The 27,331-nt window shown below is 46.5% G+C and overlaps 1 long non-coding RNA gene and 1 pseudogene across 3 annotated transcripts in view; both read right to left on the reverse strand.

Annotated features, from left to right (window-relative positions):
- Window positions 1-27,331, reverse strand: part of LOC132353424 (uncharacterized) — a 600,229-nt gene that overhangs the window by 304,467 nt on the left and 268,431 nt on the right. The window lies entirely within an intron of this gene.
- Window positions 25,674-25,997, reverse strand: LOC132353856 (large ribosomal subunit protein eL33-like; annotated as a pseudogene).

Consider the following 27,331-nt stretch of genomic DNA (forward strand, 5'->3'; position numbering starts at 1 on the left):
TCATGAAGCTCACACAGCCCTTTCCTATGTCCCAGGAAGTGAGGAAAGTGTTGTTGAAGGTGATGTTGTATGATTTCTGGTAATTGTGTTGCCACCAAGCATGTTGTATAAGCTGACAGTGTGACCCCGAAACACAATAAAAATACAACTATTTCTTTCACCTTTCGACCTGGCTCTAGAACCTGATTAAAGGACTCTTGGTGTGAAGCCTAAACGCGTAGGGGAGAGAATTTGGTTTGTGGCCACAAAGACCTTACTTCACACTGTTGTAGCCATGGGATCTTGACAGAGTAACTTGAACTCTGCATCTGAGTTTCAACAACTTGAAAATAACAATACCTACCCCACGTGGTTGCTGCATTAGAAGACAAACATATACAGGTGTCTGAGGTATAATGAGGGTTGTATTAAGTAGTTCTTTTCCACTTACAAATGTTTCTGTAATGCTATGATTGCAATTCTCTTAAACAATTAGTATATGATGCCAAAAATGTAAATGAGTTGGAAATAGAGGTATTAGCCTAAACAGATAGCAAAAGTATAGTAAAATAAAGTTCAGCCTGAAACCCCAAAGGCATCTTGGGCTTTGCTTCCTATCAATAGTCATTAGTGATTTAAAATGGAATCACTTGCAAAACAATTGGTAAAAGGGTGATAATTTTTCATGCTCAGGAAAGATGACCCATTTGGGGCTTCAAAATTAACAGAAAGAAGTAGTGTTGTCAATATGACACCAACACAGCCCATAGTTGATCCGATCTCAGCCTGCTGTCTGCTGGGAAATCTCTGGAGTCGGTTCCCAGCACCTTAAAAGATAAAGGTTGACCTTGCCCCTCTTGCCTAAATAATAATTTATAGATGTGTAAACATTTACCACAACAATTACAGGTCGGCCTAATGAAGTTCCAGGAGCACAAGTCACAAAAGACCTGAGTGCGCATCATAAATTCAGAATCAATCTCTGCAGGCTGGGATCTGCAAATAACTACAAGTCAAGGCAAACCCTTTCAAGAGCAGACCTGTTCTGGGGGACAGGGCACTGGTGGTTTTATGGTCTGACCCCCTTAGAGGATTTGGACATGCATGTGCCAGGTTCTGAATGCTAACTCTGTGATATCCTTCACTTGGAAATCACTTAACCTTTAGGAGCCTCTGTTTTCTCATCTGTAAAATGGGTGGGTAGGGTTGGGGCTTCCTTGCACAGTAGTTGTGAATATGAACAATCACTGCACTCACTCATTTCATAAGTACTTATTAACTCCGATATATGTGATTGATCATTAAACAACAACAACTAGCATTATCATTATTGTTGGAAATGTATTCCTCAGGGATTTTATTATGACTGTAGCAAGTTTATTCCTTAGGAAGTTAGAGGACTAGAAGAGAAATATGGTGCTGAGAAGAGGAAGGAAGTTACTAGGACCTCTCCCAAGCCCCCAGGAGACTGGTGTTGGGGGAGGACCTCTCCTAAGCCCCCAGGAGACTGGTGTTGGGGGTTAAGCAAGAACCAAAAGGAAGGGAACATCTCTCTTGCTCCACACAAACAGAATTGTTAAGGGGAAGAGACATGAGCCGAGGGTGTCTCCCTCGCCAGGGCCTTTGCTAGAGATGCCCTTAAGTCACATCATTTACTCCTCACAGTAATTCCATTGAGTTCACTATTGTCATCCCCACTGAACTATGAGATAATTGAGATTCCAAGAGGTTAAACCCAAAGAAATAGAAATAAGTGAAAAGGGCCTTTATTATAGACTAATGAATCTGGGGGTAACCTGTGAGGGCAAATGTCTCCCAAAGTCTACAGGCAAGTCCCAAGGGGTGTGTGACTACAGATAGAATAAAGATGTCCCGTGTGCAGAAAGACCCAGACCCCAGATCTGGGGAGAAAATGCTCATCCAGCCCAGGTAAGAGCATCCAGTTCAGAAAGCAGGAAAGGCTGGCACCTGCCAGCCTCCTCTGGGAGGTTCCTGAAACAGGACAGAGACCAGCCTGTTTCTCCCGCCAGCAGGGCATCCAGATGGCGCCCTACGTGGTAAACGGGAATATTCAGGAAAATGACTGCCTCTCTAACACTTCAGGGGCTGCTATTGCTGACTGCTTTTAGCAAAACCTGACCCTATTTTTTTAATGCAAATGCAAGACAAGTACCGTGAATGCCACACTCAGGGAACACTGTGTCCCTCATTAATCCTAAATGTGACTATTCAGTGTGTACAGTACAGTGTGTGTACTTTTCTTTTCCTTAAGTAGAAACCCCACTTGTGGAGAAAGATTTCTTCCAGCTGATTGCCTGGCTACAAATCTCATCCCTGACGGACAGACAGACATATATATATATATACCATACCCTTGATTTTTAAGAGTATTTTGGGGTAGAGAATCTATGATCAGTTGATCCATGTCCTGGGTAACCTCTACTCTCTTTCAAGCTACCCAGATTCGGGAGTACTTTAAAGGAACCATCCCATGGTAAAGGCCAGTGGTAAAAAGTCAAGTTCGCGGAAGCAGATCTCCTGGGATAGAATCCCAGTCAGGCCACTGGCCATGTGTATGATCATTGACAAGTTGCCATACTCTCTGTCTTCCAGTCACTCAGATATCATCAGAATTGTGGGGATTTAAAGTAAGTATTTATACAAAGCACTTAAAACAGTTCCTGACACATATTACGCCTCCAGAAAATCTTAGCTAGATGACCAGTGTCCTTGCAGAATGGGAGGAGGTAGCTCCCGTGTTCTCCTCTGCAGGTTAAGATGTTCTCTTAAGCCGCAGGCGCCAATCTCTGTTCTCTCTGGATCTGTTACACTAACACGAAGGCTGAGTACTTCCTAAGTGCCAGGTATCCTGCTATGAACTGTACAAGCATCATCTCGGTCCAACTCCTGGAAGGAGGCACAACTGTGTGATTCCCACATCATATGTGGGCGGCACAGAGAGGGGACCAGGCAGGTCCAGAGCCTGAGCCATTCAGCTGCCGGCTCTGCAGACGCTCGGAGCTGCTGCTTCCTGTGGCCCCCTGACCTGCCGTCCCCTCTGACCTGGGTCAGGCAGGATGCTGATGTAAGGAGAAACCTTAGAGAAATGACATGACTCCCACAAAGACACAATGAATCCCAAAGAAACCTCTGGGAATAAGACAAGAGAGTCCTGGGAGGCGCCCCTGAATCCTCCAGGGCAAAGCAGGAGCAGAATACAGGAGATAGCAACAAAACCCAAGGCATAGACTCCCAAAGAGGACATACTTGTGTGATTCCATTTATAAGAGATTCACAAACAAGGTACTTATCAGAACAGTGGTGGCCTGTGGGGAGCAGGTATTGACTGGAAAGGGGCTGGAGGAGACCTTCTAGGGGGATGGAGATGTTCTCTATCTTGTTGGGGTTTTGGTTACATGGTGATACATTTGTCAAAAAATCATTGAATTGCATTTCATCGTGTGTGATTGTTGACCTTAATTAATAATAATTTTGTAGAAGATGCAGAACAGAGAAGGGTGGAATGGAACAGGAGAGGCGGTAGCAGGAGATCATCAGAGTGATGAGCAGGGGGCGGGGCGCATGCGTGACTGTGACACAGGAGGGACTGCCTGTTTGCAAGACCCAGAGTCAGAATGTACTCTGCCCAGCCATCTGTCCCTCTCACGGGCACGGTCTGAGCTTTGGGGGCCTCTAGGGGTCCATGCCACCTTGTCAGTACCCCCATCTTTCATCCCATGGTCCAGCCTCCATTCACATCATCTTGGTAGAAGTTGAAGGGAAACCCCCAAAACGAATGAAAATCCTTTCTTGGTCCCAGCACACGGATTCCTGCAAATCCACCATGTCTCCTTCTGTCAGCTGATGCCCCAACCTCCATGGGAGAAGCCCCCCTGAAACGCACACTGGAGACTAGACAAGGTGCCACCGATCTTCCCTGCAGCCCAGGAACCAGGAAGTTCATGGTCTTGACTCCCCCATCCTGGGTGGGTTTTCTGGTCATATTTGGATAAGGTAACGTTGAGCCCTTGCCCTCCGTCATTATTTGAGGAATCTAAAGGTCTTATACAGGCCTGGCTCCCATTCAGTGCCAAGCCCAGGATCTCGAGTGCTCTTATTTTCACTGTAATGTTTTAAATTACTCGATGTGTATTGTTCTCTGCCGCCAGACTCCTGGCCCCAGTCACTTGTATCCTAGCCACACTTGCCACTGAGAGTTACCAAAATATATGAACCTCTGTCTCACCTGCATGCTTCTATATTTGTTATTCCCTCTGCCTAGGGTATGTTTCTTCCTACTTTATCTTTCCAACAAGTTGCTAATATCTCTCAAGGTGAAGCTCATCTCCCAATGTCTGCAAATGTTCTGCAAACACACACACCCAATGGTGCTAGCCCCACCCCTACCCCTGTCATCACATCATTCACAGCACCTCACTGGCCACTTGTCTCCCTCACTAGGGAAGAGCTATTTAATAGCAGGGGATAGGAATCCTTTGCTGTTTCATCCTCAGAGCCTGGCACACAGGAGGTCATTAGTAACTGTTACAGACTGAGAATGTGCACACACACACACTCACAAAAAAAAAATAAAAAGTGCTCTGCAAAGACCTTCCTCCTTCTGGGTCCAGAGCCCCCTGCTAGGAATACCCTCCTGGGCTGGAGGTGGGGCAAGTGGACGTTTGCTAATCATACCTCTTCCATCCACCAGGCCTTCCAGATCTATCGAAGGCAGGACCTTCTGCACCCACAGGATCCTGGGGCAGGGAAGCCTGTTCCATCACCTATAGCAGTTGAATTGAAAAGGATAGTGATTTCCCCATGTTTTAGGGGGGGAAAGGCAGTTTTTCTTCAGCCTGCAGTTTACATGGCTAAGTTTCTTTGTCAGGACTTTTTTCTTCTTTCCTTCTTTATTATTATCACTATTAATTCTAAACTCCTAAAAATAAAGGGTATCAAAATGAGCAGTGGAGAGTAGAGCCTTGTTAAACACTGAAATTCTGGGCCTGTGCGGGGGACACTCGAACAAAGAAACAGGCTAATCCAGAGGGTAAGCGGCCACACTGCCAGAGCCTAGGGCAGCACTGCCGAGGAGCCAGGGGAGGCCTTGCTGCAAGGTTGCCACGGCAACGGAGCTGTCACAGATCCAGGGCTTTGCTGGGTAAGCACAAACGGATGGCATTCGGGCTCCCTCTTTTCTTCTGAAAATTACCACTAATTTGCGATTAGTTGGAGGAAAATTAGAGATGGAGGAAAGGGAATTGCTCTTTTTAGCAAACAGCCACAACCACTGAAAACTGACTTTTCTCCTGAGTCATGGTGGAGAGGAGAGAAAGCATGTCGCTATAGAGAATAAGGGCTTTGCAGCTAGATCGAAGGACCAAAGCTTGGTTCTCTCATATCCTGACTGCGCGACCTTGGGGAAGTCTCTCAACCTCTCTGGCTTTATTTTCTTCAGTTATGAAACCTGTATAAACACATCCACCTGCATGGTTGATGGGAAGATTAAATGAAATAACAGAAGTCAAGTCCCAGGCACAGAGTAAGTGCACGGCTAATGGTGAATGACATCACTACTTGAGGTTTTCATTCATTCACGAAGTCTTCTCTCCTTCCCTTGCCATTCCCTTTATTTATCCAATTCCATCATTCCCCTAGTATCTATTAAGCACTTCTCTGTCCAGGCGTGTTCCAGAAACTGTAGCTCATCGCATCAGAGACCCATAAGCAGTCATGGGTCAGAATCACGCCCTCCCTACAGCTGTGCAGGACCGCCCTCACTCACCACCTTCTCCAGGATGGCCATCCAGGTCTCAATCAGCATCTTCTCCTCTGCATTCTGCCCACTGATGTAAAGATTCTTTTGGCCCTAAGTGTAAAGTCTTCCTTGGTCCTTTTAGGAGAGGAAAGCCCTAAAGAGCTGAGGTTCACAGGGCCAACAGCCCAAAGTGACACCAAAGGCAGGGACTGTGGGGGGGAGGAGACTCAGGACTTGCAAAGTCCAGGTGCCCCTGGGCTCTGAGATCTTCCTGAACAAGGACTGAGCCCTCTTTGTCTCTAAGGTCCCACCCACAGGACCATCATGCACCAGATCACCAACTATCTGGGGAAAGCATGGTAGGACAGCCTTCCCATGGGCCCTTCACTCTGCCTGGAGAGCTCTTCTCCCCCACCTTGGAGAATACCCACACTTCAGCCTAGAAGTCTGAGCCCCCAGAGTACATGGGAAAGCGCCTCTCTTGCTCTCTTTTTCTGTGCACACAACCCCACTCCAAGCCAAGAGAAGAAGTAGAGAGCTGGTCCAAAGGAGAGAGGTGATGGAGGTTTGTCCAATAAGCCCTGTTATCCCTCATCCCTGAGGTCGGGTGGCATCATGGTTACTGGCCCGGGCTGCACCAATGTCCTGTCTCCACCCATGGTACAACCTCGCACAAGTTACTTCTTGAAGCTGTAGTTCTATCACATTTGCAAAAATGAGTAATGATGCTATTTCCAGGGTACATCCCTGCTGTCTAAGTTTGATCTGCAGGACCAGGAGTAAAAACTGTTCTCTTTCCAAAACTGGGACTCAAACCAGCAAGTGCGGCCACGAGCATGAGAGAACGGTGACGAGAGCAGAGAACCTGAGCGGTCAGCCTGCACAAGCCTCAGACAGTAAACCGGAGGGAAACCGAGACCGCCATGCTGCAGACAAAGAACCTAGCATCCAGAGCAGTGCTGGCCAGTAGCATTTCCAGCTCACCTTCTTCCCATTAGAATGGAAGACATGGACTAATGAAGAATTATCCACCCACATTGTAAGCCACAAGCAATTATGAATTCTATTACCCAGCAACTTGGCCAAGAAGTCTCTGGCTCACCCTCAGACAAGGTGAGCCAGCAAACAGAGGCACTTGGGAAAGAGAATGGTTCATAGGGATGGAAGGCTGGCTGATCAAGTCCTTCATCAGCACCAGGCTGAGCTCTTACCATGATACCTTCCCCCTCTTTGGTATGAAAGTGGCAGGGTGAGAAGAGGGCAGAAAGGGTCAGAATAACCATTTTCGAAGGACTATGCCACTGTGGGAGCCTACAGAGGTGATCTAATCTCTTTGGGTTCCATTTGCGTCCTCTATCAAATGAGGATGATACTCTCGTAAGGGAATAAATGTGTGTAAAGCAGCTAGAGAAGCCCTCTGCATCCTATTGTCTTTGATGATGGACACTGGCAGCGTCAATGAGGGTGACCTGAATAAGGCTTTATCATCATGCTCATGGCAACGGCTCACATTTTTCAAACACTGAATCTACCAAACTTGGGGACTTACCAAGCATTATCTGATTTAATCCTCAAAATAACTGACAAAGATATTCTTATTACCCCCCCACTTGCCAGGGTGATTGAAGCTCAGGATTAAACAACTTGCCCACAGTCACGCTGCTTCTCAAAGGCTCAAGATAAAATTTGGATCTGGCCCTTCTGACCCCAGAGCCTGTGTTCCTAACTCCCATCCCATTCCACCTCCATTAATCTAGAACTTACTGAACTGAGGAACTTCAAGGGGCTTTGGATCTGCATTTCACAGTAGTAATTTCAGAGCATTGAATACGGTAAGTACTACAAGTCTTACTTCAGGTTACGTTTTCTCTTAATAAGGATCCGAGGGCATATGGCATGTGAAAGGAGTACTTTGTACGCATCACACCAAGGTGTGACCAATCTCTGACTCACGCTGGGTGTTCGGCTAAGGTTAACTCTCGTAAATAATTCAGCTGCCACTAGAACACTTTCACCAATACCTCTCACCACTGAACAATACAGCTACTCATAGAATTCCCTTAGACTTTATTTTTCTGTTTCTGTAAGGTCAGTAGTAATGTCCTTTTATTTGTTTTTTATTCTAGTATTTTGAATATTCTCTATTTTCTCTTAGTTAGCCTAAATAAATGTTTGTCAATTTTGTTGGTCTTTTTGAAAAAACAACATTTGGTTTCATTGATTCTATTCTCTGTTGAATTAATTTACACTCTGATCCTTATAATTTTCTTCCTTCTGCTTGCTTGGGTTTGTTTGTTCTTCTATTTTAGTGTCTTAAGGTAGAAGGTTAGGATGTTGAGATCTTTATTTTCAAAAAGTAGGGATAAAATAAATAAATAGGGATTTACAGCTATAAATTTCCCTCTAAGCACTGATTTAGCTGCATCACGTAAGTTTTGGTATGTTTTTATATGCATTTTCATTCATTTCAAAGTATCTTCTAATTTTTCTTGTGATTTCCTCTATGACCTACTGGTTATTTAGTAGCATGTTGTTTAATTTCCACATATTTGTGAATTTCCCGAATTGCTTTCTGTAATGAACTTCTAATTTCATTCCATTGTGACCAAAGACCATACTTTACACAATTTCAATCTCTTTTACATTTATTGAAGCTTTTTTATGGCTTACAGTATGGTAGATTTTGTAGATCCATTTGCACTAGAGAAGAGTGTATTCTGCTGTTGGGTGGAATGTTCTATAAATATATGTTAGCTTTAATTTGTATACAGTGTTCTTCAAATCTTCTGTTTCCTGGTTCGTTGACATACAGTTTTTCTTAGTATTCCCTTATACTTGATTTTTTTTAAATTTCTGTAAGGTCAATAGTAGTATCTCCTCTTTCATCTCTGATCTTAGTAAATTGAGTCTTTCCTATTTTTTTCTTAGTGGGGTACTAACATCTCAAACTTTTATTTTTGAACTTTCTATTTCTCTCCTCAATTCTATCAGCCTTTGCTTCATGTATTTGGGGGCACTGTTGTTAGGTACATACATGTTTATTTTTGTTGTGACTTTCTGATAGGTTGATCATTACATCACTATAAAATAATCCTCTTTAACTCTAGTAATACTTTTTGTGTTAAAGTCTACTTTGTCTGAGATTTGTATAGCCACTCCAGTCACTGCATTTTTATAAGGGGTTAAATGAGTTAATCCATATGCATCATACAGAAAAGCATGTGGCTCAGGGCAAGTGTTTGGTAAGTATTAGCTATACTGTTACCTATTGGACACTGTTGGAGTGGCCTTACATGCCCCTGATCTCAGTTAAGCCTCATCACATCCAAACCTGTGGTGCATACAATTTTCTATATTTTACAGAAGAAAAAAGGAGAACCAAAGAGCTCAAGTAGATTGTCCAAGATCCTCAAGCCAATTGGGTGACCCAATTGGATCTTTTCTACTCCAAAGCCCATCCTCTCTTCTGTATGCTCTGCCTGAGATGTTGTGGCCAAATCAGTTACCTACAAGATCTTAACTTTATAGTCAAACTGAAGACAAATTGCAGTGGTCAAGAACAGGGACTTGGATGTCATAAGAGTTTACAGTAAATCTTGGAACCACTATTCACTGACTGGAGGACCTTCAGTAAGTTCTTTAACCTCTGCATGGCTCAATTTTCTCATCAGTAACTTGATGATTCTGATGGTGCCTCCTCTAAAGGGCCATTATGAGGATTCACTGTGATAATGTCAGTAAATTTCCTGACATCTAGAGATCAGTAAAAAGTTGGCTGTTATTAATATTTATTATGATTATTACTATGGTTAGCTAAAGGGAGAAGAGGTGCACTAATATACCTACCAGAAAATGTAAGAACTGCCACAAGGTAGACAAGAGGAAGATATGTGTGTGTGTCTGGAGAAAGAAGAAGTCTCCCCTGACTCAAGGACCATCAGAGGATTCCTGAGAAGTGTTATATTTCTGTAGGACCTTGAAAAAGGTACAGTGAGGACAGATGAACAGGGCATGACTGGCTTGGTGAACAGCAGAGCCAAGGCACAGAGATAGGTAAGTACTTAAACGGCAGGGAATGGGAAACATGCTGGAATTCCCCATCAGCACAGCTCTGGCCTCCTTTGAGAGTACCATCCTTAACACAAGGTGCCATAAAAATCTAAGTATCTCAGTAAAAGGAAGAACAGATGGCCCAAGGTACAACAGGAAGGAGCTATATCACAAGGCAAGAATCTACATTTCCTCCACCACTGTTCTCAACTGTCCTATTTGCCTTTATCTCTGATGAGTTTACTCAGAACTCATCTGCCTGGCGCTAAAAGCTCTGTAGGGTGCAGAGGGTAGGTTTGGGGAAGTAACATCCTGTAAAACTAAAAACTCCCCTCAGTTCTGTGCTCAGCCAAGAACACAGATTTCTTCAGCCCAGAACGGCTATGGCATCCCTTGAGTCTGGACCAGAGGCAAAGGAGTGAGTGATCCAGCTGAGCTCCACGGAAAGGGGCACGAGAAGGTACTGGGACCTCACGTCCTTCAGCACCACCCTGGAGAGCGGTGGTCTATGGATATTGGTCCCCCAACCCCTCCTTATCAACTCTGCCACTACGATCACCCTCACAGAGCACCCTGACCTCCCATTTGTGGAAAACGAGGGATGTCAGCATAGGGGGCATCAGCGTGTGCACTGCCACTTTTTGAGACACACCCTCCCTCCAAGCTGCTCTGTGGGGCTTTGTACTCAACCATTTCACAGCCATGATTCTGTGTCCTCCTCCTAACAGTCCACCTGCTGGTTGTTCCTTTTTAAGGGATTCTTATAATCCAAGAGAGGCTCAAAGAGGCAAAGCCACTTGCCTAAGGTCATGAGGTCATAAGCGAGGGAGCCAAAAGGTAACCCCACCCCCACGGGACACCAGGCAGCTCAGTGTGGCTCCTGGAGCACATCGGGTGTGGCAAAGCTGAATCTAAGGAGCCAGGTATTATCTGCTGGGATCAGATCACAGACCATCTCAGGGGGACGTAAACAGAAGGAGGCAGGGGCTGGAGGGGAGAGCCAATGGGCAGGTGGAGAGTCTCACCAACAGCCTCCAGTGAGCTGAGCAAGCAAGGCAAGGCCATCTTCAATGCCAGATCAGAATGTGGACGGTACCTTGTCTTTAATCCCACCAAAGAGCCAAGCCCAGCCACCAGGAATCTAGCCCCACGGAGCTGGAGGGGAAACTCAGACGTGGGCTCAGGCCTCCAGTCCCTGAGAGGAGAGACTGGCAAAACCAAGGGGGTAGGATTCACATTAATGTAGCACCTACTATTTGTCAGAAGATCTCATACCTTTTCATTTCCTTATAGTCCCTGCCGTGGCCCAATAAGGGGGTAGTCTGTCCCCCAGTTTTATAGATGAGGATGCTACAGCCATGATAAGCTAGTTGATCACAAGTTCAATGCCCCCTCCTCCTGTGGCACACTGGTGGATGACGCTTCACAGCACCTGACTTTTGGGGGGGGCGGGGGCACGTGACTGAGTCCTGGCTGATGGAATTGGACACAAGGTATAGGGGTCTCATACATACTCCTCGGTCCTCATATTTGCCCACGAGAACCTCCATTCCCTTCCCCCTCTTCATTTGTCTGCTGGCTGGACACAGATGATAAAATGCAGGATTCAGAAGCCCCCATGAATGGCAGAGCCCCGAGATAGAAGGAGCCTGGGTCCCTGAGTGACAGCACTGAGCAAGAAGAGATAGAGCCCTGGACGGAAGCCCAGGAGACACGGCCCTCCAGATAACCTGCTGTGAGCCCTGCTGCCCCATCATTTCCCCACCGTGGCCTTGGTTTCCCCTTCTGCGTAAGATAAGGGTGGGACCAGATGATAGCCAAGGCGCCTCCAAAGAAGGCTGCCTTTCAGGGATGTGCACGCCGCTTTAAGCAAAGGAGGAAGGAGAAAGGCACTGCGGACTCCTCCTCCTTCCCATGGGCTCCGCTGCCTTTCTCTGGGGCTGTCTGCCAGGCCTGGGGTGGCACCTCCATCAGAACTGAGGGCACCCGCAGGAGCGGCGCTGGTGCCCTTTACAGACTTCCCAGCATCGTCACTGGTGAGCTGGTTCATCTTCACATCCAACAGGCACGGCCCACGTAGCCCCACCTCCCAGGGAGGTGTCACCACAAGGACACCGAACCCCAGCCACAGCTTCTCCTGCCCCTTGTGGGCCTCAAGGTCCAGCACCCCTGGAGGCATGAGGCTGAGTGATCCTTGTCTTCCTTCCTTCTTGCCTGGACACTCATTACAGGGCAGTGACATTTCATTTTCCGGGGCTCCCAGCCAGTTCCACTATGCTCTGGTCCCTGGAGACCTGTGGAAGTGGTGCAGAAGACACCAGCTTCCTGGCCGGGGCCATGAAGGCCATTTCTGCCTTCTGGAGTCCTACACACGGGACACGCCTGGCTTCCTCAAACCTCCGTTGGTTATTTGTTAGTGGTGTTATTTCTCTTCCCCTCTTGCTTCTCTGTCTCCCTCCTGGGAATATCTGTCTTTAACAATCACTCTCGAGAGGCATTTGTCTGCTGGGAAAATCGCAGCTGACAGCAAAGGTCACCGTGACCAGTTCTGACTCGCCGCATACAAATGTGCCTTTTAGCCGTGGGCCCTGCAAAGAAGGACCAGGTCCTATTATTGATAAATCCTTGAAAAGACTCTAATGTATCTTCATTTCAGGGAAAACAACTGCCTTCAAGGTTGCACCAAGAAAATAAAGCAGGCGGCCTGGTGAAGGATTTGAGAAGCTGGCATTTTCCCGAAGATTAAAAGATAATAACACTTCTATTAGGATCACTCCGCCACACTGTATTGATCTCATCAGGGGAGCCACTGCAGGTCTAATATGAACAGAGCGCGTTCTGGAATTAATCACGGGGGGTTTTATTACGGTTCATAGGGCGTTTCGTTCAAGCTGCATCGTTAGCAATATTTATGGCCCCACTCCCTGGCCGTTATTAAGTGCAAGTGGGCCTCGTGGAGCTGGGCCTGCTGGGTTAGAACACAAAGTCATTCTTCAAAAGTAAATCTTATCTAAACTGTGCACACAAAGCCAATTACGTTTTGATTTACATGTTAATTCTGCTGCAGAGGCCCCATGCTGAAGCAGGAGGGGCCAGAAGGACCAAGTCTGGCTGGAGATGGGACCTCGGACAAGCTCCTTGCCTTCACTCTGCCTCAGCTTCCAGATCTGTAGAATGGGATGGACAGAACCTGCCCCCCAGCAGGAGAATTAAAGAGACAGCACACAGGGCGTCTGACATAACACCTGACAAGGGAGGAGCAGGGAAAACCCAGCACCGCTCTTCTTCCTGATAGACGCATTATCCCTTCTTTCTGGAGACCTTACCTGACTTGAATTCTGGAGAGACCAGTCTAAGCAAAAATTCCAGCGAAAATAGGCTGAATTTGTTTTAATCCCAAACCTAAGATAAATACATGAGTATGTGTTCGGACTCACGGAAACTAGTTCCCGGTTTACCAATTTCCACCTCCTGTCCTTTTCTTGTAGATCAGCGATGCCGACGTTTACCCCACAATGTGGGGCAACCCATCAGCTCTGGGGTAAAGACTATCCTAAATCTCACTGAATTGTTTTGAAAATTAAACAAAATAGATTTGAAAGGGCTTAGTCTCGATCTTACACAGAATACACACTCCGTAACTCAAGACTTTGTCATGAGTAGGAGTCATACACTAGTAATATAATAGTCATAATACTAGTAAGCATGGTAGGAGGACTAGTACCCATGGCAGTAAAATTAATCATTATAGTAGTAGTAGCAATAGCAGCAAGTAGTTCTACTAGCTATAATGGTACTAATAGTAGTACTAGTACTGGTAGTAACAATAAGGCTAATAGTGGTGGTAGTAACGGTGGTAAAGAAGTACCCGAGTCCCAGTTCTCATTACCTCTGTGATGTAAACCAAGTCAGTTAACTTCTCTGAGCCATAGGCTCATCATTTGTAAAATGGTAGTAAAATCATCTAACCCTCATGGATCTTGTTGGTACCAAATCTTACATTGTAGGTAAAGCTCTGTCTGGCCCACAGCAGGCTCAGAAAGCATCCATTTCCTTCTCTATCAGCCTCCACCTATTTCTAATCTCTTGCTTACTCCCTGCCCTGAGCTTCTGAGTCTCTTCGTGACTGCATGTCTGGAATTTGTCTTTGTGATTGCTATAATGGGAAGAGCACTAGATCAGGAGGTTGGTGAATGGGGTTTGATGCTGGATCAAAGACCTAAAAGTCGTATCTTCATCCCAGGGCTGATGGGAAGACTAAGTGAGAAGATGCAAGTAAGCCCTTCCCATGGGCCTGGTCACCACAGGCGTTCTATGCCAGATGCCTCTAGAAAAGGCCCTTCACTGTCCTGACCTCAGTTTCCCCATGTACATGGTGGGAGTCTATTTAAAGTGAGCACCAAATCAAGGAACCTGCTAGAGCACTTCTTAGGACAAAGGGCTTCCATTGTCTCTCCACTCACAGAGCCTGATATAGTCCCTTGCACACAATAGGCGTCCAATTAACAATTCTTCCATCATTTGGGCCTCGTAAGAATTCCCTTCCACATCATCACAATTAAGAGGTCATGTAGTATTTTCTGAGTGAGTATCTCCAGCATCAAGGAGTTCATCATCCTGAGATTCAGCCCACGTCCTCGTTAAACAACTAGAGTTTCCAGATGTGCAGTTGAAATCTACATCTTCATAAATGCCACCCTTCAGGTCAGGCATTTGGAATCCCACGAAACACTCTGTTGTGACAGTGCTCCAAGTGTCCCATTAGATTCGCTCAGCCTCCCTTTTTTACTGGCTAGACAACCCCAGTTCTTCAACCGTTATGTTCAAGACATGGTTCATTCCCTTACCAACCCAGCAAGCACTGAGTACTTGTGCAGCAGGCCAGGCCTGTGCTGGCACTTAGGAACACAGTGATGGGAAACGACAGCCCCTCCGTGCAGAGCGAACAAGCCCGCTCACAAGTGTCTGCCATGACTTGGCTACCCTCTCAGCTTCCGACTCTGGATTCCCATCCACAGGTGCAGGCCCTGGAGCTAAGCCCCAGCCCAGGCAGTCTGACCAGTTCAGAGAGACATCTGACCCCTAGCCCAGCCCCAGCATGTAGTAAATATCCAGGAAGGTATGTTGAATGAATATTTCCTACCTGGATATCACCTTCCTCCTTCTAAAGGCATAAGGTCACTAATGTTCTTATCTTATAGGAAAGGCCAAGCAAGCAGCCGACATGGAATGGGTCCCACAGGACAGAGTTTGAGCATCTCTGACTTGGACCAGCGAATAAGCTGAATCTAGGAGTGTGCAAAGCCAGGAACACAAGAGTGCAGGAGTCTGCTAGCCAGACACGAGACCGACAGGGGTCTGAGCGCTGAAGGACAGCATGAGATAGAAGTGTCTGGCAGGAAGGCTGATGCCAGCACCCTAGGGTGGAGTAGGGGGCTGTGTGCTCATGCAGTGAGCTGGGGGCAGCGTCAGAGAGTAAGGACAGAGAGAGTAGAGGGGGAGAGTCAAGTGAGCGAGTTGGAGGGAATGGCTGTCAGCAACGGGGAAAGCGACGGAACTTCTGACGGACGCGTGTGTCCCCGGGGCCAGCTGTGGGTGTGAAGGTCAGGGGCGCGTGAGCCTGGGCTGCGGCAGACACCACCTGGGCTTCCTGGAGCAAATCAGGAAACAGGAGACAGAACAAGTGAGGGAAAGGTGGAGGTGTGGGGGAGAGACGGGGAGAGAGAGAGAACAGTGAGGGTAGGGAAGAAGAGAACAGGAGATAGGGTGGGTGAGACCAAGGAGATCGATGGCTTACGCGAACATTAAACACCAGCCTTGTGAGCACTTTCATAAACTTGGTTTACTGCATAAGTCATCTTTACCATAAAATAGATTTCCATTTCCCTCCACCCACAGTCTCCCAGCTCTGTGGCCTGATAAACACAGCTGCGTGGCCGCCACAATCTGTGCCTCGTAAATCCACGGGTTCCGCTGGCTTCACGCCCAGCCCAGGTCGCACTTCCAGGGGGCCCTGGGGCTGGAAGCACCCCACCCATGCCCCCCACACAGACCCCAGAAATAGATGCAAATATCCACGGAAGAAAAGAGTGCCGGTCACGTGTTCATTTTTTTAGCTCGGGAAGAGGCACCTCTGCAGGAAGCGGCATAAATAAAGCATTACGGATTTGGAAGAAACACCTGAGCCCATCACTTAAAAAACACCAGTCACGTGAACACTCCTGCCCTTCTATCTGACACGGGAAGTGGCTGGTCGAGGGCAAAGAGACCAGAAGGGCATTCCAACATGTAATTAGAAGCGCATCGGGGGGCTACCGTTAAAGACCAGCACATTTTCTGTAATACTGAATCCAGAGACTAATTTTAGGGGATTTACAGAGCAACTTGTGAAAATATTTTTTGATTCATGGGCCCTCATATTGGTTCAACCTAAGAATACTCTTCACTAAAATTATAGCTCCTAATATTCCCCATTAAAGTCTGACACACACTTTAAGTTGAATATAGAACCCTATTGAATATATATACACACATATTTCAATATATACATATAAGTAATATGTACATATGTGTGCATATATACACATATATATAAATATATATGTATGTATGAATGAAATAATAGTAGACATTCCGTCTCCACACTCCTGTTGAGTTTTGAGTCCAGACTGATTTCTGCACATGGTGAACAAGAAGAGAATGGCATGCAGTTGCAATGCAGCACAAATATACTAATGTGGGTCTGACGGCTGGCTGCTTTGATTTATGAATTCATCCAGGGAAAAACCAAAAACATTAATTCATAGAGGTTAAAGGTAAGACCCAAAAGAAGAAATGCAAACGACCAATCCACACATGAAAAACTGCTCAATCTCTTGAATAATTAAAGAAATAAAACTGAACCAGTAATAGTTGTCTTTTAATTTGACAAAGACTAATAAAAAGTGATAATACTCCAAGCTGGCAAGGCTGTGGTGAGACAGTTCCTCTCATTCACTGATGAGGCAAATGGAAATGTACATGGGTACCCACTGCAGTCTGGGGTGTCTACTAATAAGCTTGCAATGGTTTCGTGGACCCAGTTACTGTCAGTAAAGACAGAGCTTTGTTCTCTTGTATAATTGCAAAGTCTAGGGATTACCCAGGACAACAAAGTGACGCTCCAACATGAGGCGTGGGGAAAAGAGAATCGGGGAAATGAGAAGAGGCTGGAACAGTGAAGAAAAGAACCTGACCTGTCCAGAAAAGAGACATCTTCCAGAACCACCGGGCCTAAAAGGTGTACAATTGCCCCATGAAGATCAGAACTCCTCTGCAGGTCACCTATCACTGTGGGCTGAAAGTGACATAGAAACCCCTACCAAGGACATGTCTTGGTGGGGATCCAGGCAGCCTCAGTCAGTCCCCGTACTGTCACAAAGCAAAGGAAAACCTTCAGGAAATATTATAAAGCACCAAACCAAGCGGTGTCCCTGGTAAGTCTGGGGCCTGACTGGGGAGAACAGGATAGCACGCCCTGAAAGCTCCCTAAGAACCCCAAACCCAAGGGGGCTTGCTGCCATCTGGGACGGCACTTCCTCATGCGTGGACTTCCAGAAAGTCCGCTTAATGCCTTTCCTGCTGCCAGCCCAGGTTCTCAGCGGTGCTCCCCACCACCAGCAGCAGGCAACATCTAGTTATCTCGTGTGTCCCTGGACTTACACTTTTGCCACAAAAAAAAGATCTTCTCCAATACAGATGCAAATGCAATTTTGACAAGGGAAGACAAGTTAGGAGCGATTTCAAGGTGCCAATCAACTCACATATCTGTTCAGGTCCCTGATCTGGTCGCTCTGCTGGCTGTAAGGTTTTCTCAGCTTCTCTTCATACAAAAAAAAAAATTAAGCTCAGATTTATAAACAAAGTCCCTGATTATGGCTGCATTGTGTTCACACTTGATACGCATATTTTGAGGGTTTTCCAATACTATTTGGCCAGAGGCTATTCAGAAACTCCTTCGCTGAAGAAGCCACGAGCCTCCCCTTGGTTCACTGACCTCAGTGATGCACCAGGACCAGAGGGCTGAAATAGAAAACCTCAACTAAACAGAAATGAACCACCCAAGAACCTCAAGTTGCTGGGATTTATTTCTATTTCTCTATTTGAATCTGCTGAGAATGTGCTTATTAACCAATTCAATATACTCCTTCAACGAATGTTTACCGAGGTCCCGCCAAGCCTTCTCCTGGGTGCTGAGGATCAAGCAGTGAAGCAAAGGAAACATTCTTGCCTGCAGAGACTCTGCATCTTAGTGAGAGGAGGACAGAGGTGACACACAGAGTGAATAAATCAAGATGCAGGGCCTCCTTGTTTCCCAAATTCTCCATCTCTCCGCGCCCCATGGCAGGAGGCACAAAACTGCTGCTCAATGCTTCAGCTCCACTCAAGATCCCGGGAGTCACCACAGGCTCAGTCAGACCCTGAGAAAGCATTGTTTCTGCACCCAAAGGGCCTGGCGTCCAGGCAGCCTGACTTCTGCCTTGTTCTGACATGGTAGGGAGTAGTACCAGGGCTCTGGCTCAGTAAAGGAATCTGGTAGTAAAACTGAGACACGTGCCATAGCCCGGGCCCCCAGGCCAGGCCAGGGCACCGTCAGCAGGCCCTCACAAAAACAGGTTCATGAGAGAACACAGAGAGCTTGGTTTCAGACATGCTGTATTTGAGGTACAACCAGACACGAAGGTTGAGGTGTCCAGTGGGCTTTGAGACCTCCCAGGTCTAAAGGTGAGGACCTGGCATGGAGATGGGGGTGGGTGGGGGGAAACTCCCACATGGAGGTCTTTCTTGAAACCCAGAGAAGACATCAACAAAGGATAGGCTACAGAGAAGGAAAAGAAGAGATCCAAATATGTTCAGAGGAAACTGGCTGTGAGGCGAGGGAAGGAGGGTGAAGGGAGACAGAGCTTAGACGTGGGGCACAGCCCAAGGGATTCCTGAATGCCACCGAAGGTAAAGCTCTGGGGAAAAGAGAGAAAGTGAAGAGCACCAGATCAGGGGTACTGAAATGGAGCCACTGGGTTTGGCAACTTGGACCTTTCTAAAGCCTTTCGAGGGAGGTTCCAATAGAGGGAGGGCGGTCATCTTGCAAAGGGAAGAGGGGACACAGTATTAGAAGGCCAAGGAAGCAAGTGTGCAACTCAACTCAGGAAGTCTGGGGTAAAAAGAAGAGGGGGGGATGGCTCGGGAGGAGGTGGGATGAGAAAGAGCTTACATGAGCTTTCAGGCTGAGACCCTGAACAAGCAAAAGAGGAAAGATCTGCTGAGAGGGAGATCCCACAAAAGGCAGGAAGTTGTCTGGAGGAAGAGCACAGATGCTTTCAGCTGTGAGTGATGAAATGTCTCACAAAAGTGGCTTCAACAATAGAACCTTCTTTTTCACACCAAAAATGTACAGAGCGTCAGTCCCATCCTTTAAGAAGCTATGGAAGTGCTAGAACAGGAAGTACTTTTCATGCAATCGTGATCCAAGTGACATCAAATGGACACAGCTGGCACGGGAACCAGAAAGCTTGAGGGACTCAATTTTCAAAATTCATTTCACAACTGTATCTGCATTTTGTGCGGGTATGGATGTTAATTGTGATGCTTAGGCCAGTGCAAGGACAAAAACATATTTCTTAATGAGTTTCCTAATACTTTCTTCACTGGATAATCAGTACTTTTGTTTTTGGACATTAAACGTATTTTCATGAATCATTTCCCATCCAAATGTGACCTACAAATGTGGCTCAGTGGTAGCTTTGTTGCTGAGGTGTCCATGTTTTGTATGCAGGGCCCTCAGCAGAACTAATGCGTCGAGGTCCCATGTATATTCCCACTCTCTTCCTCCCCAGGCAGCCCCATCCTCCTGCTAAAGATCCGATTTCAATATCTGGGGCCAAGAGCACTTTCCTTGAAGTGATGGATCACACTCATTAAGTTAGGGTTGGTCACCTTCAGGTGACTATTTATTTTGCCCTGTGCCTATTGACTGAAGATTTCATTGATTATTAATTTCAGCTAAAACAGGCCTCAAGCATCAATTCTGGCTTATCCCATCAACACTCAGGGATGGAATAGCAACCAATGGGTGGAAGGCATGGGGTCGGGGAGGAGTTTCTAACAGCCAAATGACCCCAGAATGGGACCAGTGATCTTGCGAGGAAATGATTTCTCCTTACTGGGTTGGTTGGAACATCTGAAAGTTTTCCCAGTTTGTCCTAATACCCTTAGGGCCAAGGCAATGTGAGGAAATGGAAATGATGCTGGTCTCTCATGTAAAGCTTTTATTCCTATGTGGCATCTCCATCACTGACAACCTTGGTCTACCTGATCCCAATGGACTTGGCCATCCAGGATGTGACATTCAAACCCCATCAATCCCCTGAGCCCACACCTAAGAGTTGGGGGACCCACAGCCCTGACTCTCCCAGAAATGGCCCTGCCAACCATTTCTCACTGCCCCCTACCCATTTGAGAGCCACTGTCTAGGCACTAGACCATGGAGGCACCGCTTTTAAAGCTCTCCAGGTGATTCTGATGAATATACAATCTCAAGCCACTTGTTCTCAGGGCAAATGAGAAACTCTGTGATAACACGGTGGTCCTTGATGACCTGGAACCTGCCCAGGTGGTTAGTCTCATCTCTTAATGCTTTGCTGTCTTCAATTTCCAGCAGCACTAAATGCTTACAATTCCCTGTGTGAACCTTATGTGTGGAGTGTGGAGAGATTTGAGACAAAGCAGACTCCAAGACTTGCTTGCATGTGAATCCTTAGTGTGTTAGGACAAGGGGAAGCCCAACAGGACTCAGTCTGGCTTTCTGGGTCTTCTCTGCCCAGTTAACAGAATTTTGTCACCCCGTGGCCTTTTGCTCCCTTTCCTTGTGTTTATGCCATGCATACACCTTACTTGGACCTTTGTGGGTGGCTACGGGTGTGAGCCGTGCATACCTGTTCTTCAGTTCTCTAATCATAAACCCCTTAACAGAACCCCAATGCCACCATTATTTCTATTATTTCTGTGTCTGCCTCTCACAGGAATCTGAGAGCTATTCAAGGGTGGCCGATGGTTTTCAGCACGGAATCTGGCATATAGGAAGTACTCAAAGAATTGCTTATTCATAAGAAATTAATATATGAGTGTAACTTCCCAGAGGCTGCGTGGGATGGAGGCATGACAAAAGGAGAAATTTTTTCAGTTTCTATGAAAAATCTGAGGAATAGGGGTTTGACACTCAGAATTCATAATATTCTCTCCAGTTTGTCTCCTTCCTCTCCAGAAGAGATTGGACTCAAACCCATACTTGCACATTCTAGGCCACCCTAATGGCTATAACCATGACAACTGTATTATATTTGCAATGTTAAGAATTTGTTGTGCAACTTTCCAAACTTCATCAAAGAAGAGCTCTAGAGATATCTATTGACTGATGGACCACCCGACTGCAGGAGAGAGGTTGTTTCCCAAGAGTGGGCCCAGGGTCCAACAAGTCATTTTGTCCACATACCATCAGCCATCTGCTTCTGGGTCACCACCACCATCCTATTCCACATTACAGCATCCCTTTCGAGCATCACGGCAATAAGATGTCACTAGTGCCATCAACCAGGTCTTGAACAAATTCTGTTGGGGGACTCTTACTCCAGATCCAATCTTGTGCAAGCCTGGTCCCCTTCTCCGATCACTCCCAGACCCGCCCCTTCACACTCAACCTCACCCACTCCAGGCTCTTCCCAAACCAGATGAGAACACACTATACAAAGGGGACAGTCACAGGTCAGGCTGCCCAGGAAGCAAATGCTGAGCTGTTGAGCATGCTGGATGTTTATTAAGATGCCCTTCAGATCAAAACATGGGGAAGGGAAGGGAACGGAAGTAGGGAGCAGAGGGAGACATTCCGCAAACACAATGGCAGGTTTTGCTGACACCACAGGAAGCTGTGGAGTTAGAAGTGACCCTTCAGCACTGCTCCAGGCTGAGCTCAAATCCTTTATACTCCCATTGCGACTATTCAATATTAGATCGGGCACCCCAAGAAGGGGCAAGATCTCAGGTGTGTGGCTTTCCGCAAAAAGAGGTTGACAGATATCAAGGCTGTCTGTCAACAGTCCTCTGGCAGCTGAGACAGTAAGTCCTCATTGAAGGGGGACCTCAGAAGCACATCACAGCATCTACCCCAGAACAGTGAAGAGTTTAGTCTATCTCCTCCAAATGTAGGGAACCAGCACACCCTTCAAACTCAAGTCACTAACTCAGAGCAACCAACATAGGAGCTGGCTGCACACTGTGGATCCCAGAAGGGACCCTGCCTTCCTTCCAACAGTCCCCTCCTAACCCCTACCATGGGGCGTTGGCCTCCATTTTCCTGTCCAGCCTTTCTAGTTCTCTCCTGAATCCTCATCCGCTTCTAAGGGGCCACAGTCCCTGGTCAGTCTCTTCCCAGTCCTAACTCAGGGCATCCGTCCTGTTTCCATTCTGCCGTAAGCGGATGAAGCACAGACAGCCATGCCCCTGCCCCCACCTGCCGTTGATTTCCACCTGCTCCCTACCTTTAACTTGTCTACAGTGTTGACCCCTGTCAGGTACCAAGGCCGGCCTGGCCCCACAGAGAGCTCACTCCACCGTCACACTGACAAGGAGCCCTGGGACAGCAGCACAGCCAGGCTCCCAGCCGCCCCTTCTGGCCACATCCCGTTGCTCACCTAGCAGGAGCTCATTTTAGATAATAGCACACCCTCACGATGCATGTGGCTAAAGGCGAGATTACAAGAGATTCTGAGGGGGCTTTCAGTGACAGGCCTGCAAAGTTGAGAATGAATTACATTTATAATACTACTCAGGCCCGAGGACATTAATTAGTAACTGAAAGAAACAGGGAAAGGTGCAGAACCACAAATCTATCAGCAACTGTCACTCCTTAACCACTTAGTGATCCATTCATCCATCCCATCAGTAAGCACAGGCTGATACCCACTTCGGGCCAGTCTCATACTGGGTTCTGGGGACATGAAAATCAAGAGGCCTGGATGGAAAGTCATGTGTGCTCTTTCCCCCGTGTTTCCACTTTATCTCGTAAAGGCCACATTTCCATCCACTTTTCCCATGCAGGGAAATGCCTTAGAGGGAACTCTGGTTCTCTCTCTCTGCCTTCTTACTCCCCGATTCCCGTGGAAGGAGGAATGTCTAATCCAACTGGTCAATTTAGATTCAATGAAGGATACTGTACCAAAGACACAATCCTTCTTTCATTGCCCTTTGCCATCCAGGCTCTGGCACCACACATTCTCCTCCTCCTTCCTGCCTCTCCATTCTGAAACCAGCAGGGCAGGACCCCTCTCAGAAGACAAACCCACCACGCTCCCCCCTCCCCCTTCTCTACTCCCCTACTGACCTCTATGCTTGATGCAGGCAGGCCTGCAGTCCTATTTCACAAGGTTAGGAATCTGGAGACTACAAGTCATGCTACTTTTCTCGTAGTTCGCTAAAGTTTGCAGATCCTAAAGTTTAAATACATAATATAACGTAACAAGTAGGAGATACCACTTGGTCCCAAGTCTAAGCCACAAGCTCCTACACAGTTTACTAGAATCTCTAGGTTTGATGGTTATTGAGTGTTTTGCAAGCATTATCAAAGTAGATAAAGGGATCCCCATTCAATAATCAGCTCTTTGTGTATATATTCTTTAATGGTCAAACTTTGAATGGGAAGAAGAATGCAGTGTTTCTTTTGCTCCAAGTCCCTAAGAAGACTTAGTTTCTACTGTCCTGAAGTTTACAGTCTAATGGTCAAAAAAACAAAAAAGACTATAAAAATACAGTAAAAATATACCTAACCCAGCCTGAGGGAGCCATCAGTATAGGTTTTTTGGAAGCAATAAATGCAGAAAAGAGACTTACGCGATGAATAAGGTAAATGAAGGTCATGGAGCAAGAGGGGATGTAGTCCAGACAGGGGGAACTGCATTATCAAGTGTTCAGGGTTCAGTTATGGTGTGATGTGAGGGAAGAGCCATAGGTAGTTAGGGCTGGTGTGTGAGAGCTTGCATCCCGTCAGATTAAGCTCCTGAGACACTTGCACTTGCACAGGGTAAGGAGAAAGTACGTATTTTATCCTCTGATTCATATCTAAATCCCTGAGGATATACCTGGAGCATTAAGCTCTTATTATTCACCCACGATGTATTCACCTATAGTCTTGTTTGGCTCTCACATCTTGGAAAGCAGACCAGACCTGAGCTCCCTTCAATGTTCTGAGTGAGATGTAAACGCCAGTCAAGCCAGGACAATGCACTTCATATACTGGAATGGTTTTGAGCTTCCCAGCAGGTAGAGGCTCCAGGAGAAGCCTTAGGTGAAGAATAACCGTTTACAACCAGGCCTCTATCACCTTCCCTTTTGCCTACTCTCCACCCTGTCTGACTGGTCTACCTGCTTCTGTCTGATCCTCTTTAATTTAGCCGTCAAACCAGCCACACTACAAATCATACCACATCAGAATATAATGCTTCAACAGCTCCCCAATGCTGTCAGGACAAAGTCCAATTTCTTTATTATGATGTCACAGGTTGCATTCTTCCAGATGTAGACCCTGAGACAATAGTTAACATATAGAAGTGTATTAGGGGACTTCCCTGGTGGCTCAGTGGATAAGAATCTGCCTGCCAATGCAGGGGACACGGGTTCGAGCCCTGGTCCAAGAAGATCCCACATGCTGGGGAGCAACTAAGCCCGTGCACCACAACTACTGAGCCTGCACTCTAGAGCCCGAGAGCCACAACTACTGAGCCCACATGCCACAACTACTGAAGCCCACGCACCTAGAGCCTGTGCTCCACAACAAGAGAAGCCACAACAATGAGAAAACCATGCACCACAACAAAGAGTAGCCCCCGCTCGCCGCAACTAGAGAAAGCCCGCACGCAGCAATGAAGACCCAATGCAGCCAAAAATAAATAAATAAATAGAAGTGTATTAGGGAGCGCCCTTGGGATCAATCCATGTGGAAGGGAAGTGGGGGAAGGAAGAATTGAAGAGAAGCTGAGAAGGTATGATGCAGTCCTAACAAAGGCCTCAGTCAACTCCAAGGGAAGCCAGATGACCTTTCAAGAGTTAAACCAAGTTGGGCAAAGGGACCAAGCCTTAATATGCACATGGCAACAAGTCTTGGATACAGACCACCCTGAGAAAGGGGGCATGACCTGGGACAAGGTAGCTTGGTCCAAGGCAAACTCCTGAAAGAAGCTGATAGCTGGGGGCTGTCTGCCAGTAGTATTCCCAGCACTTGGAGGAAGAAGGCCATCAGACCTGAAAGAAGATCTGAGTGATATATCACAGCAACTAGTTCTTGGCATTCAATGACTCTTATGATTTTTATGACCGACTATATTAGTTTTCGGGCTGCCATAACAAAGCACCACAGACTGGGTATCTGAAACAATGGAAATATATTTTTTTCTAGTGCTGGATGGCTAGAAGTCTGAGATCAAGCTGTGAGAAGGGTTGACCTCTTTTCTTGGTTTATAGATGATCATCTTTTCCCTGTGTCTTCACATGGTCTTCCACATGTCTGTGTCCTAACTTCCTTTATAAGGACAATTGTCACATTGAATTAGGGCCTGCCTTAATGACCTCATCTTATCCGCGCTACCTCTTTGAAGACTGTATCTCCAAACACAGTAACATTCTGAGGTCCCAGGAGTTAGGACTTCGACACACAAATTTTGAGGAAGCACAGTTCAGCCTTTAACACCTGCTTACCTCTTATCATTTTCCACTATCAACTGTTCTCCAAACATCTCTGGTCAAATCACATCAAAAAACTGATTCTTTTTTTCCCCTGAATTTTATTTGCTTACTTTTAAACAAGTTAAATCTCTAAGGGATGCAACCCCACATGGATTCTATGGCCAATGGCCTTAGCAGGAAGCTTGCTTCAGAATTTGGCCCAAACCAGGCTACTGTTCCATGGAAGTGGGTTATCTTTCCCTGGATGACTCTGGTTTTGCTTGGTTTGTCTCCAGAAGTCACTATTTTGTTTTCCCTAGATAAAATTTGGGTTCACTTCAGGCATAAACACTTTCAGTTTTAAGAAGAGCTGTGTGCTCCCCCTGATTTGGAAGACCTTGCTTACTGCCAGCAAAAATGCCTTGGACCACAGCCTTCCAGACGTAATTGGTGTTTTAGAAGTCATGATCCCAGCAGGTCTCCACAGGGTCCAACATGGCAAAAAGAGAGCTACTGGCTGGTTCTGGAAGATGCTGTGCTGGTCTACACCTCTATGCTTTGTCCATGCTCTGACCTCTGCCAGAAACGCTCTCCCCGCTTTGCCCAGAGAACATCTTCATCTGACCTATGTCTCCTTCAAGAGTCAGCTGATGTGCCCACTCGTCTCTGAAGCCTTCATCACAGTGTCTTGTCTCCTTATGTCCTTTTCTCTCACACTCCATGATGATAAACAGTTGCCTCAGAATCTCTAGTATGTACCAGGCATCAGTAAATGTGTGTTGTTTGCGTGGGTGGTTGATGGTTGGTGAGCTGAGTGACTTGCCAGGGATTCTATCCTGGCCTTGGCCCATATTTTCTCACCAGCTTTGACCTCAGTGTGGATGTCTTTTACATATTTGAATGCTTTCACTCTGGGTAAAGGCAAAGTGGATTTGGGCACCATATTTCCTAGTCTCTATTTGTGGTAGGCAAAATAATGGCTCTTCCAAAAATGTCCTAATCCCTGGAATATGTAAATAGGTTACATAGCAAAGGGGAATTAAGGTTGCAGTTGGAATTGAGATCGCTAAGAAACTGACCTTAAAATAGAGATATTATCTTGGATTATCCAGAAGGTCCCAATGTAATCCCAAAGGCTCTTAAAAGTAAAAGAGTGGTGCAGAAGGGAGAGTCAGGCGGAGAGATGGTGGAAGAATGGTCAGAGAGATGCAACACTGCTGGCTTTGAAGATGGAAAAGGGGAACCGTGAGCCGAAGAATACAGGCAACCTCTAGCAGCTGGAAAAGGTAAGGAAATGGATTCTCCCCTAGAGCCTCCACAGGGGAATGCGGCCCTGCTGACACTGTGATTTTAGCCCAATGAGACCGTGTCAGACTTCTGACAGGACGGTAGGATAGTAAATTTGTGTTGTGTTCAGTCCCTAAGCTTGTAGTAAGTTATTTCAGCAATCAGAAACTTATACACCATTCTAAACAGACCTCTTCTCATCACTGCCCTCATGCCCCAGTCCTACTTCATATATGCCAGAGAGGGATAGTTTGCATTACCAACATTTGGGAAGGTTCCTGATTCAAGGACCTGGGCCTCTGAAGACCCATGAGAAGCCATAATAGTAAAGCATTTGGTGAATTTCACTGAAGGGATGTTCTGTGCAGACATTGTGACAGGACCTATGTGATTACACAGGATCAAATATGCTCCAGCTTGTTCACAGTCTATAGGATAGACGAGGTATGCATGTAGTGGCCAAACGAAGGTCACTAAGAGGAGCAGTTGTTCCTAACGGGGATCTGTTGGGAC

This window comes from Balaenoptera ricei, chromosome 19 (assembly GCF_028023285.1).
Source record: "Balaenoptera ricei isolate mBalRic1 chromosome 19, mBalRic1.hap2, whole genome shotgun sequence".
Lineage (NCBI taxonomy): Eukaryota > Metazoa > Chordata > Mammalia > Artiodactyla > Balaenopteridae > Balaenoptera > Balaenoptera ricei.